Genomic DNA, 12,985 nt, shown 5'->3' on the forward strand with positions numbered 1-12,985 from the left:
TGTGTGTGTGTGTGTGTGTGTGTGTGTGTGTGTGTGTGTGTGTGTGTGTGTGTGTGAGAGAGAGAGAGAGAGAGAGAGAGAGGTGGGAGGGAAAGGAGAGAAGGAAGGGGAAGCTGTGGTCGGATGTAAAGTAAATAAAACACTTAATCAATAAAAAAGATTCAGTTTTTTAAACGTGCATACACACACACACACACATATACACATATCTGCATATGTTTATAGTGTGTGTGTGTAGGTCAGAAGAGGGCACTAGACAACCTGGAGCTGGAGTTGCAGGTGATTGTGAGTGGTGCAGAGTAGGTGCTAAGAAGTAAACTCCTCTAGAACAACAACAAGCTCTCTTAACCACTGATCCATCTCTCTAGCCCTCGTTGGCGGGATTCTTATGGTTGCCTTGCATAAAAATCACTTCTGATGAGGTCCTGAGGTATTTCATTCTAAGTTCTAAAGTCGTTCTCCCAAGGTAGTGCCCAAACCCAACCAGGGATTTTGGAGGAGAGTTTCAGAACATTTAAGCTAAGCCTTTGCTGTTTGCGTCTTGAATAAGGAAGGAGAGGTCTGCTCAGGGCGCCCATTGTCATGCAGATTTATACTTGTGCACTGTATTATACAACACAGCAGGCTGAATAACCCAGGAATTCCCCTTCAAGGAACTTGGGTGTCGGTTTCCAAAATCTATTAGTTAATTCATCCATCCATTCAATGAAAAATAATTGAATTTTTACTATGTATTAAGAACGGTGGCAAACAGAGAAATCACAGTTCTAAAGAGGATAGATAGGATTTTAGGTCTCAATGATCAAGAAAGACAATATCCTGTGCAATGGTAATTGTGGCAGTTAACAAGAAGAACTGTCCTCAATGATCTGGAGGTAAGGGCACTCCAGAGCAGGAGGAAGCCATGTTTAAGCTGTTTTTCTAAAGAAGAGCAGGCATGGTACAGGGGAAGGATGGAGGTGAGTCAGGAAGTAATCATTTCAGGCAGAGAGACCATAAGCTCTGGGGTCGGAATAGTACAGGCTGGACACGAGGGACCACAGTCAGGTTTTGTGAAAGCAACACGAAGAGCTAGGAAGCAGAGGGCTGTGAGGAATGACTGAAGGCTGGGGAGGATAGAGAGGAGGATTTGAGATTGCATATTACAGGTAATTGGTGACTACTATGACATTTCGTCAGAGAAATGATATGTTATCTTAGCTTTGAGTCTTAAAAGATATCCAGCATCTCCAAGGAGAATTGGAGAGAGAAAGGTTCTTGTGGAGAAGATGGGAAGTATTTTTTCCTAGAGGTGCTGGTGTAGCTTTGACCGTGGATGTTGTTGTAAAAGGAATAGAGGAGGCAGAAGCATCAAGATTCTAGAGAAGTCCTAGAGTAATGGTTGTCAACTTGTGGGTCATGACCCTTTTAGAGGTTCAAACGACCCCTTCACAGGGATAGCCTAAGACCACCTGAAAATAGATATTTACATTACAGTTCGTAATAGTAGCAGCAAAGATAATTCTATGGTTGAGGGTCACCACAGAGTGGGGAACCGTATTAAAAGGGATTCAGCACTAGGAAGGTTGAGAACCACTGTCTTAGAAGATCATCAGAAAAAAAGTGTCATTTCATTTCTAGCTGAGGCAAGCATCTGTAGTTAGATACTTTTCAGCATAGCATTCGGTTCTGCGTTGTGGAAATTTTATACAGATGCTTTCACTCCCAGGACAGTTGAAATGTCACAAATTTTATAACAAAGCAAACAAAGTAAATGGGGTATTTAGCACTCAAAAGGAAAGAAAGAGTTAAGGCAGAGGAACGCTGGAAACCTGGGAGAGGGACCAGGAGAGGAATCTCAAAGATCAAGAGGGCATTAGAAATGCCTTCTGCATTTCATCCATCAAACAGGAGCCTGGTACCTCAGCACCAAAGAAAAATGATTTCTGTAGATCCTCTTTATGAAGACACCCCTGACTCTTTCTCTTTGGAAAAAGCTACTTTACGCAAATCTGGAGCCAAAAGGACCAGCATGTGCTCTATTATCCCACACTGGACATGAGTGTGCAAGTGGGTGCAGATCCAACAAAACATATAGAACTTGAGAATAATTGTTGTGATGTTTTTCCTTCACTTTTCCTTATTTGACATGACAGTCATTCCATAGCAATATGAACTTGAGTCTTTGAATCCAGCTACTTTTTGGCACTGGTTTTTGTTAAGAAGAAAACTGTAGGGACACTGGGTTGGTTGGGCTTTGGGAAAAAGTCTGTAGGTCCCTGTATGTCTGTGGGTGAAACATATTCTGTGCTTGTGGCTTACTTCGCCTTCTCTCCATTCTTTGCAAGTCAAATGGCACAGTAATGTGAGCAGTCAGGCTCTGCTTTTCTCTTTTTGGCCAACAACTGGAAAGTGAACATGTTTTCCAGGGCAGTTGTTAGTTACAGTGTGTCATGGAAATGTTTTAGTTTTTGGGCACTGGTTCCAAGATCATTGAGACTACAGTCCCTACTCAATTGCCTGGAAAGGTCCTGTTGAACCTTGACAGTCCTTTCATGTCATTACATTGAGTCAGATTGATTTATATATTAGCCCTTTCTTGTAAGTTTAATCAAGACATTCTCATAGTTGGAGCCTAGAATATTAAAACGTGCATTGGCAAATGTCTGTTTCATACTGATTAACCTTTTACCAAGATAGAAAATCCATTCACTCTCGCATTTCTTCTCAAAGAAAAAGAGTAATACTGTAGGAGATCAGACTGTAAGGGATGAACCCAACTTCAGCCACTTCACCTGTAAGGAGGATATGTGCACTCCATCATGGCTAAGTGTGTGGGCTCTATCACGGTCACGCCAGATGCAAAGGAAGCTTCTCCTGGGCTCTTCTCACCCTCGTGACAAGATGGTTGGTCACTGGCTTTAGCTTTTGCCCTTCCAAGTGTCTGACTCTAATGACAAAGGATAACTGGTCTTTCTGTGGCCTCTAAGCAGAAAATCCTGGTGGGACAAGTCCGGTTGGTTTTTCTTGAGTGACACATCCCTTTTGGGATCAGCCACAACAGCCAGGAGGGTGGAGAATATGAGTAACTAGATCACATGCCCATTCTTGCAACTAGCAGCACCGTATTAAGACAAGGTGTATTCCTGTCAGTCATGAGATAAAAATAGAGTTGAAGAAGGTTTTGGTGGGTGAAAAGGCACATATTTGCCAGCAATAAACCTCAACTTTACCCAAGGAGCCCTGCACCATGTCCAGAGTCAAAAGACACCCAACATCAGGCTAAGCATTAAGTCTTGGAAGACGTTTTAGAATAAAGATTTTTTTAGGATTCTATCTTTAGGATATTATATTCAGTGGATCAGTGTAGATAGAGTAGATAAAGTTCTTAATGCTACTTGGGCAATCCCAGGAAAAAGCCTACTTTGAGAACCACCAGTGGGTATGTCAGGAAGAAGACAAGGTGTAGAATCTTGAGAAAATAAGTTGAACTGAGCATACATTGACAACGCAATATTTAACTGAATTCTAATTATTTAGGAGTCACTCTCCATTTAGCAAAAGTCATCTACTTGGACCTCTCTTAATGGAGGGGCAAGGGAGAATGAAGCTTTGAACGAAGAGGAGAGCTGTTTTTTAAGGAAGGTACAGTACAGACGTACAGGAAGCAGGAGGGTATCATACTGTCAACACCCATCTCTGTGTGAATGACACATTTCATAAATCTTAGTGACAGAAATGCCCTCTTAATTTATAAGCTAAAAATGTTAAAGCTACCATTTGTTATATTCCTTTATATATGTAGTTTAGAAACAAGTGCTAACACTGAGCCCCACCATGGCGACGACAGACAGGAGAGGCAGTGGTGCTGTCCTTGTCATGATTACTCTTGCTGTAATGAAACATCATGGCCTACAGCAAGCTGGGGGAAGACTGGGCTTATTCATCTCAAGCATTGCAGTCCATCGTCAAAGGAAGTCAGGACAGGAACTCAAGCAGTGCAGGAGTCTGAAGGCAGGCGCTGCTGCAGAGGCCACAGATTGCACTGCTTACTGGCTTGCTCATCCTGCTTTCTCGTAGAACCCAGGATGACCTGGCAAAGGATGGCACCACCCTCTATGGGCTGGGTCCTCCTCTGTAAATCACCAATTGAGAAAATGCTCTACAGCCAATCTTATGGAGGAATTCTCCCTATTGAGGCTCCCTCCTATCTGATGATTCTAGCCTGGGTCATGTTGACATAAGGCCACCCAGCATATTGATTAAGCAACAAGAGCCAAAAGCAAGATCTTGAGAGTTATAGTTGCAAAGTCAAGGGATGACTTAGTCGGAGTGGGCTTGGCCAGATGCTGTTTTGCTATTAGAGAATGTTACTTTCCATTCAGGCTGTCCAGATTTCCATCAACTTTCTTATGAATCTGTGAAGCACATAATTCATTGTAAAATGTAACACTCAACTGAGCTATAGCAAAGTTACTATCCCAAAGACCCTGAAACCAAGTCTTTATTTTAAAATTATGTGCATATGTGCATGTCTGGGTGGATTTGTCCACATCTGAGTGCAGGTGCTTCTGGAATAAAAAAAGAAGTCACTGAGTTTCCTGGAGCTCAGAGTTACAGTTGTTGGCGAGCTGTGGGTACCAGGAACCAAACTCCAGTTCTTTGCGAGAACAATGCCTGCTCTTAAGTGCCATTTCTCTAGTCCCCAAACCAAATCCTAAAGCAGTTGTATGTGGCAACTTAAAGCTGTATGGGGCAGTCTTAAAGCTAGATGGTTCAGAGTTATATTTTGAGTGACTCACATGACTTTTCAAACTAGTTTCTAACATCTGAAAGGGGGATTTTTGCCAAGAGACTCTGGGATTCATCTTTCTGTTGAAAGTCAAATATCTGGCAATACAAGATTCACCTTATGCAAGGTTCAATAACAGAGTCTTTCTGGAGGCAGGTCATGACCATCTCTTCAGTTATTTTTCCTGATGACACTGTCCACTTAGATTCTTATTTACAAAAGAATGAAAGTTTTTTTTTTTTGTTCAATGAAAATAAAACTGTATTAAAATATATTTTTCTGGTTCACAAACAATCTCAATGAGGGAGAGAGTGGAGTTGTAGGAGATAGAGTCAAGAATGCTTCCTGAGCTGATGCTCTTAAATGGGGACCACCAAGGATGGGCGACTGAGCTCCTGAGCACAGATCCTGTGATCTGAAGCACCTGCCTTGTTCATTCTGTATACTTGTTGTTGGTTATCGCCCCATATAATTGATCTTGATGTTCCCTTCTTTAAGAGGGGTTATAGAAAGCTCCTGTTTTATCTAAGCCTTCTAATTCCATGTCTGGTGTGGATATGCCTGATTTGCAAAGCTTTGCTCTGGTGCTTGTGGCCTAGCTGCAAGGGAAGCTGGAAAATGAACATTTGCCCTTTAAGCATTGGTGGCATAGCTTTGGTTTGCAAAGAGGAAGGGTTCCTAGGGGTAGGAAGAAAAAAAATTAAGACACAAGGAAACTACAAGTGCCACCACAATTGAAATCATTTGAGTTTGCTGCCCTCGCCTGGTCCTCATTCAGTATTGGCCAAATGATGTATGGGTCAAAGAACTTTTGAAAGCGAAAACAACAGGAAGATGTAAAGGCTTGGAGAAGGAAAGGGGGAACAAGGTGAGAGAATGAAATATAGACACAACGGTAAAATAAAATAAAAGACACATGCCTTAAAACTTCTGGTCTAAACACAGTTTTCTATTTCCCTCATTACTTTCCTTATGAAAGACTCATAAACCCATGCAAAACCTCAAGGAGTTTTGTTTTTTGTTTTTGTTTTTTTTTTTTTTTTAAGTCAGAAAATGTTGGAGCTACACCAGAAGCGGTTCAGCTCAGTCAATCTCTAAAACACCAGCTGCCTAAGTGATGAGTTGGTCTATCCAAGATGAGTTATTTAGCCAACAGACAGATGGCCAGGAAAGTCCAGTTTGTTGGCACAACGTTTGTCATTTCAGAAGGCTCTTGGCCAAATAGCCAGAAGTCAATGGATTTGAAAGCCAGAGACTGCCATCTTGGATCTGCTTTTGAAATCCTACAGGTACCCAATTAGCAACAGAGGACAAAGCAGGGCAGGCTTTGCTCTATTGAGCATGCAGCCCATTGAACAAGGACTATTCTCAGAGCCCCAGTGGCAAGCTTGAAAGAAGCTGAGTTGGTAGCTTGGCTGAAATGTAGATACTCATAACCCAGCATGAGGGATGTGAAGGCAGAGCAGCTGTGAAAAAAGGTATCCAGGGAAGGAAAAAGGTTACTTACGGCATTTTTTTCCAGAAGCATATTGAATTTCCATGTAAAGAAGGATGGCTTACTACATATCATAAATAATTAGTGAGAATTAGAGAGAACATACGTTAATTTTTAAGACTATCAAGACTATCTAGTGTTATAATTAGAAATACACTCAGAAAATGTAGCCTAAGGTAGAATTCATCCCATGACACTTCATTGTTTACTTCAGCCATCATTTAAGGTGCCTGGACTACGGGGCAGGGACTTTTCTGGGCAGCTGGCTTATTGTAAACGGAGATCGGCTCACCTCTATCCTCATGGAGCTCACAAAGCACTAGAAAAGATGCTTGCAACCAAATAACAAGAAAACATGACATTGTAATGAGGGCAGCAACATGGACACCTATGCTAAGGTTATAGGAGGACTCAGTCACCTGCCATTTAATTATGTATTATTTATATTTATGTATTTAACTATATGCACATATATTTATTATATATGTTTACTCCTTACCTTGGTTTAGGACCAATGATTTTATTTTATTTTTCTAAATTGTGAGCTGGGCCTGGTTGTACAAGCCTATAATGTCAGCTATTTGGAAAGCTGAGGCAGGAGAATCATAGATTCAAAGCCTGCTTGAGCAACTTAGTGAAATCATGTCTGCAAATAAAAAGTAAAAAGAGGGAGTTAGGACCTACATTCAGTCCTCAGCACTGGAAACAGCAGAACAAAACAACCACAAACTGAAAACAGCTAACCAACCAACCAACCAACCAAACAAACAAACAAACAAACAAACAAATCCAACACCCCTCCTCCCAAAATAACCCCAACAATTTATAGGACTGGAAGCCTACCTTCTTCCTTTGTCCCCCAAATTCAATTCTCATACGTGATGCCATCAACTGATAAGCACATAGTCTGGGTCACTGCCTCCCTCTCAGGCTCCATCTGCCTAGCTGTGGCTTGCAAGCACCGTGGTGCTTGCCATCACTGTGGTAGCAGCCATTCTGTGTGGTATTTGTCGGCAACTGCAGCTATCTGGATAGCAGGCGCCCGTACACTGTGACTTTCAGTCTTTCCAGCCTACCAGATTCTGAAGCGAGAGTCACGGCACACTCGCCTGCCGCCCTGCCCACACTGCATCACTCTTGTAAAGTTTCCTCTGTGGAGGTGTGACACCCAGTGCTTGGCCCCATCCAGGTCTCGTCATGGGGTCTGAACAAATCACTGGCTCCCCTCTGGGGGCCAGGTTGTGCTGTTGGCCTGCTCTCTGTGGCAGCGGCAGCGTTGTAGGAAGGGCTTGCTCCTTAGAAAGCAATGGGATGGCGCATGCTCGTGCAAGATGCTCTACAGCAGAGGTCTTGCCTGTGGCCTCTCCTTTGTTACTTGTGCTGGTGACAGAAGCTCACTGAGAATACTAGTGAGGGGACCCACGTACCAGGTCAAAGCTCTTTCTGATTCTTTCCCCCAAACTCATTCTGCTAAAATCAGGATGCTCATGGTTTCCTAAAGCTCAGGTGTGAAGAAGGCAAGTCGAATGTTAGCTTCTAAGGTGCTCTCACTGGCTCTATGTACCCTAGTGCATTTAACTATTGACACAGTCTCTCTCATCCTCACCCTCCTCTCTGGATCCCTCTGCTGGTCCAATGAGGGCTATTGACAAGCTAGTTGCTCATAACTCCTGTGTAATTTCCTTTCTGGACTCTGTCTACCTCTGTTCAGTGCTGTGGTGGTTTGAATAAGCTCTATAGGTTCATATATTTGAACGTTTAGTCATCGGAGAGTGGCACTACTTGAGAAGAATTAGGAGGTTTGGCCTTGCTGGAATAGGTGTGGCCTTGCTAAAGGAAGTGTATTGCTGGGGGTGGGGCTTTGCGGTTTCAAAGCCCAAGCCAGGCCCAGTGGCTCTCTCTTCCTGCTGGCTGCAGATCTTGCTATAGAACTCCCAGCTGCTTCTCCAGCACCAGGTCTGCTTGTGCGCCTCCATGCTATCGTGATGAAAACGGACTAAACCACTGAAACTGCAAGCAAGACCCCATTGAATGCTTTCTTTAATAAGAGCTGCTATGGTCATGGTGTCTCTTTACAGTACTAGGACAGGGACCAAGACAGTGCTTCTCTCAGATGAGACCCAGTAGTTATGAGGAGGAGGGAGCAGGGCTGGGACTAGGCCCAACTGTTAAAGTGCCTGTTCTATGAGCAGGATAAGCTGAGTCTGGATTCCCAAAACCTACATACAAATCCATGCCTGGGATTTCCTGTCTTTTTCTTTTCTTTTTAAAAATGTATTTATTTGTTTTATTAATTACAGTTTATTCATTTTGTATACCAGCTGTAGCTCCCTTGCTCATCCCCTCCCAGTCCATCCCTCCCTCCCTCCCTCATCTCCTCCCATGTTCCTCCCCAAGTCTAATGATAGGAGGGATCCTCCTCCTCTTCCCTCTGAGCCTAGCCTATCAGGTCTCATCAGGACCGGCTTCATTGTCTTCCTCTGTGGCCTGGTAAGGCTGTTCCCCCCTCAGAGGGAGGTGACCAAAGAGCCAGCCACTAAATTCATGTCAGAGACAGTCCCTGTTCCCATTACTATGGAACCCACTTGGACACTGAACTGCCATGGGCTACATCTGTGCAGGGGTTCTAGGTTATCTCCATAAATGGTCTTTGGTTGGAATATCAGTATTCAGAAAAGACCCCTGTGCCCAGATTTTTTGGCTCTGTTTCTCTCCTTGTAGAGCTCCTGTTCCCTCTAGGTCTTTCTATCTCCCTTTTCTTTCATAAGATTCCCTGCACTCTGCCCAAAGTTTAGCTATGATTCTCAGCATCTGCTTTGATACCCTGCTGGGTAGAGTCAATCTTTCAGAGGCTCTCTGTGGTAGGTTCCTGTTCTGTTCCCTGTTTGCTCCCTCTTCCAATGTCCGTCCCATTTGTCTTTCTGAATGAGGATTGATCATCTTACTCAGGGTCCTCCTTCTTGCGTAGCTTCTTTAGGTGTACAGATTTCAGTATGTTTATCCTATATTATTTGTCTAATATCCACTTGTAAGTGAGTATATAGCATGTGTGTCTTTCTGCTCCTGGGATACCTCACTCAGGATGATCTTTTCTAGTTCCCACCATTTGCCTGAAAATTTCATGATTTCCTTGTTTTTAATTGCTGAGTAGTATTCCATTGTGATAAATGTACCACAATTTCTGTATCTATTCTTCCGCTACGTGACATATGGGTTGTTTCCAGATTCCGGCTACTGCAAATAAAGCTGCTATGACATGGCTGAGCAAATGTACTTGTTGTATACTTGAGCATCTTTTGGATATATGCCTAGGAGTGGTATAGCTGGATCTTGAGGTAGCACTATTCCTAATTGTCTGAGAAAGTGCCAGATTGATTTCCAAAGTGGATGTACAAGTTTACATTCCCACCAGCAATGCAGGAGGGTTCTCCTTCCTCCACATCCTCTCCAGAATGTATTGTCACTTGAGTTTTTTTTTAATTTTATTTTTTCTTATCAGTTACATTTTATTAACTCTGTATCCCAGCCGTGTCCCGATCCCTCATTCCCTCCCAGCCCCTCCCTCCCTCCCTCATCTCCACCGTGCCCCTTGCCAAGTCCACTGATAGGGGGGACCTCCTCCCCATTCATCTGATCCTGTTTTATCAGGTATCTTCAGTACTGGCTGCAAAGCTCTCCTCTGTGGCCTAACAGGACTGCTCCTCCCTTGGGGGGTGGGGAGGCCAAAGAGCCAGTCATTGAGTTCCTGTTAGAAATAGTCCTTGTTCCCCTCACTATGGGAAGCCAATTGGTTACTGAGCTACCACAGGCTACATCTGAGCAGAGTTTCTAGGTTACATTCATACATGGTCCTTGGTTGCATGTCAGTCTCAGAAAAGACCCTGTGCCCAGATATATTTGGTCCTTGTGGAGCTCCTATCCTTTCCTCATCAGACTAACTCCCTTCTTTCTTATGATTCCCTGTACTCTGCCAAAGGTTTGGTCATGAGTCTTTGCTTTGAAAACACTGCTAGTTAGAGTCTTTCAAATGTGCTCAGTAGACTCCTGTCATATGTTCAATGCGCATCCCATCTGTCTTTCTAAACGAGGATTGATAATCTTACCCCATGTCCGCTCTCTTGATTATCTTTTTTAGGTGTATAGATTTCATTACGTTTATCATATCTTATAGGTCTATATAAGTGAGTATATACCGTGTTTGTCTTTCTCCTTCTGGGATATTTCACTCAGGATGATCTTTTCTAGATCCCACCATTTGCCTGCAAATTTCATGATTTCCTCCTTTTTGATTGCTGAGTAGTATTCCATTGTGTAAAAATACCACAATTTACAGATTGGGAAAGAATCTTCACTAACCCTTTATCTGACAGAGGACTAATATCGAGTATATACAAAGAACTAAAGAAGCTGAAAAGCAGCAAACCAAGTAATCCAATTAAAAAATGGGGAACAGAGCTAAACAGACAATTCTCGACAGAGGAATATCGAATGGCAGAGAAACACTTAAAGAAATGCTCATCCTCATTAGTCATCAGGGAAATGCAAATCAAAACAACCCTGAGATATCACCTCACACCCATCAGAATGGCCAAGATGAAAAACTCAAGGGACAACACATGCTAGAGAGGTTGTGGAGAAAGGGGAACCCTCCTCCACTGCTGGTGGGAATGTAAACTGATACAACCACTCTGGAAATCTATCTGGCGCTTTCTAAGACAATTAGGAATAGTGCTTCCTCAAGACCCAGATATATCACTGCTAGGTATATACCCAAAGTTTGCTCAAGTACACAAAAGGGATATTTGCTCAACCATGTTTATAGCAGCATTATTTGTAATAGCCAGAACCTGGAAACAACCCAGATGCCCGTCACTTGAGTTTTTGATCTTAGCCATTCTGATTGGTGTAAGGTAAAACCTCAGGATTGTTTTAATTTGCATTTCCCTGATAAGTAAGGATGTTGAGCATTTCTTTTAAGTGTTTCTCTGCCATTCGATGTTCCTCTATTGAGAATTCTCTGTTTAGCTCTGCACCCCATTTTTAAATTGGATTTGTTGCTATTTAACTTCTTGAGTTCTTTATATATTCTAAATATTAGCCCTCTGTCAGATATAAAGTTGGTGAAGATCCTTTCCCAGTCAGTAGGCTGTCCGTTTTTTTTTTTTTTTTTTTTCATGACAGTGTCCTTTCTTTACCAAAGCTTTTCAGTTTAGGACTTACTGTCTTAAATCTTGTGCTGGAGCTAAGGGGGATGGGGATAGGTAGGTCCCAGGAGTTTTCTGGTTGACTAGTGTAGACAGCAGATGAGTTCTGGATTCAGTGAAAAATCTGTCTCTAAAAGATAAGGTGAGAAGTGATAGGAAAAGGCACTCAGCATTACCCTCTGGCTGTGACACACACACACACACACACACACACACACATACACGAGCATGTCACATGAACACAATAACATACCACACACAAAATACCAACATAAAGGAGAAAGAAAGAAAGAAATAGAAAATCAGACCCATACTCCATTCCCTGTAAAACACTCAAAGTCTTTCCAGAAACTTAGCTTCATTCTAGAGTTTTCCATGTGCCCCGGTGTCAGGCCCTTGTCCACCCAGCTTTAGTTATCATCTGGTGGCTAACTTTGATTTTTTTTTCATTCTTGGGCATGCCTCCCTCCTCCTCACTGCAATGTCTGTGAGCGTGAGTTGTGTTTGCTGCTTGCCAGCAGTTAATGGCCTTTGATATTGGGTACTGTGCATTGAGGCTTCCTTTTCATCATTAGTGGGTTCCATAAATTAATTACAGCAATCATGGCATCTAATTAGCACCTTCTGTGTGTCAGGTACTGTGTTTAGGGCTTTATTACACCTTGCCACCCAATCCTTGTCAAGCCATGCACTGAGTATAATTTTTATGATAGCAATCTTGGCTCAAGGAGGGTTTGTAACTTGCTCCGTGGTCATGGTCATAAAGCTAACAGGAGGCAGAGCTGACCCTGAATACACTTAGAGCTAACAGCCTGCCTGCAGATGGACTCTGGCTGGCTGCATCTCACCATTGACGTCTACAAAGACAGAGCTGTGGATTCATTTGGGTGCCAGTTCATAAAACAGATCCCCTGTTCATGGACAAAGCCATCAACTCAGGATAGGTTCAGAGAGTCTGCCTTGGAGATAAGCCTCCCAGGGAATTTTCACAAGCAGCAGCCATCCATCGAACCTCACATTCATCTTCTTCCTAATTCTGCGCAGAAAAGAAAAGAAGTTGGGCATATACCAGGGTTTCCAGAGCACTAAACAGGTTATGTAAAGAGCAGAGTTGGATCGGAAATATAACCAGGACTTTGATGTGACTCATAAGCTTTACCATTTCCAAATTTTCCTCAGATGTCTACTGTGAGTCTTTTTATGTCTGAGACTTTCAGAATAGAGTGGGTAATCTTGTATTGATGAGTTGGATCAATAACCAAAGAAAGAAAATTGCTGTTTCACCAAGACCATGTATGAGAAAGAACCATAGGTCCCCTTCTCTTCAAACTTTATGAAGTATAAATTATAGGTCAAAAATGTTACTGTGATAAGCTGCTACTGGGGGAATCTTTATAGCAACATTTTCCTTTTTATAAATGAATTTATTTAAATGTTTCACAGTATAATATATGACTACCCAGGCCATTCGAATAATGAAGCAAATTTAATGGCTTCTTTCCCCTGTCTTCCTCT

This window comes from Psammomys obesus, unplaced genomic scaffold (assembly GCF_907164565.1).
Source record: "Psammomys obesus unplaced genomic scaffold, mPsaObe1.curated_primary_1811, whole genome shotgun sequence".
NCBI classification, from domain to species: domain Eukaryota; kingdom Metazoa; phylum Chordata; class Mammalia; order Rodentia; family Muridae; genus Psammomys; species Psammomys obesus.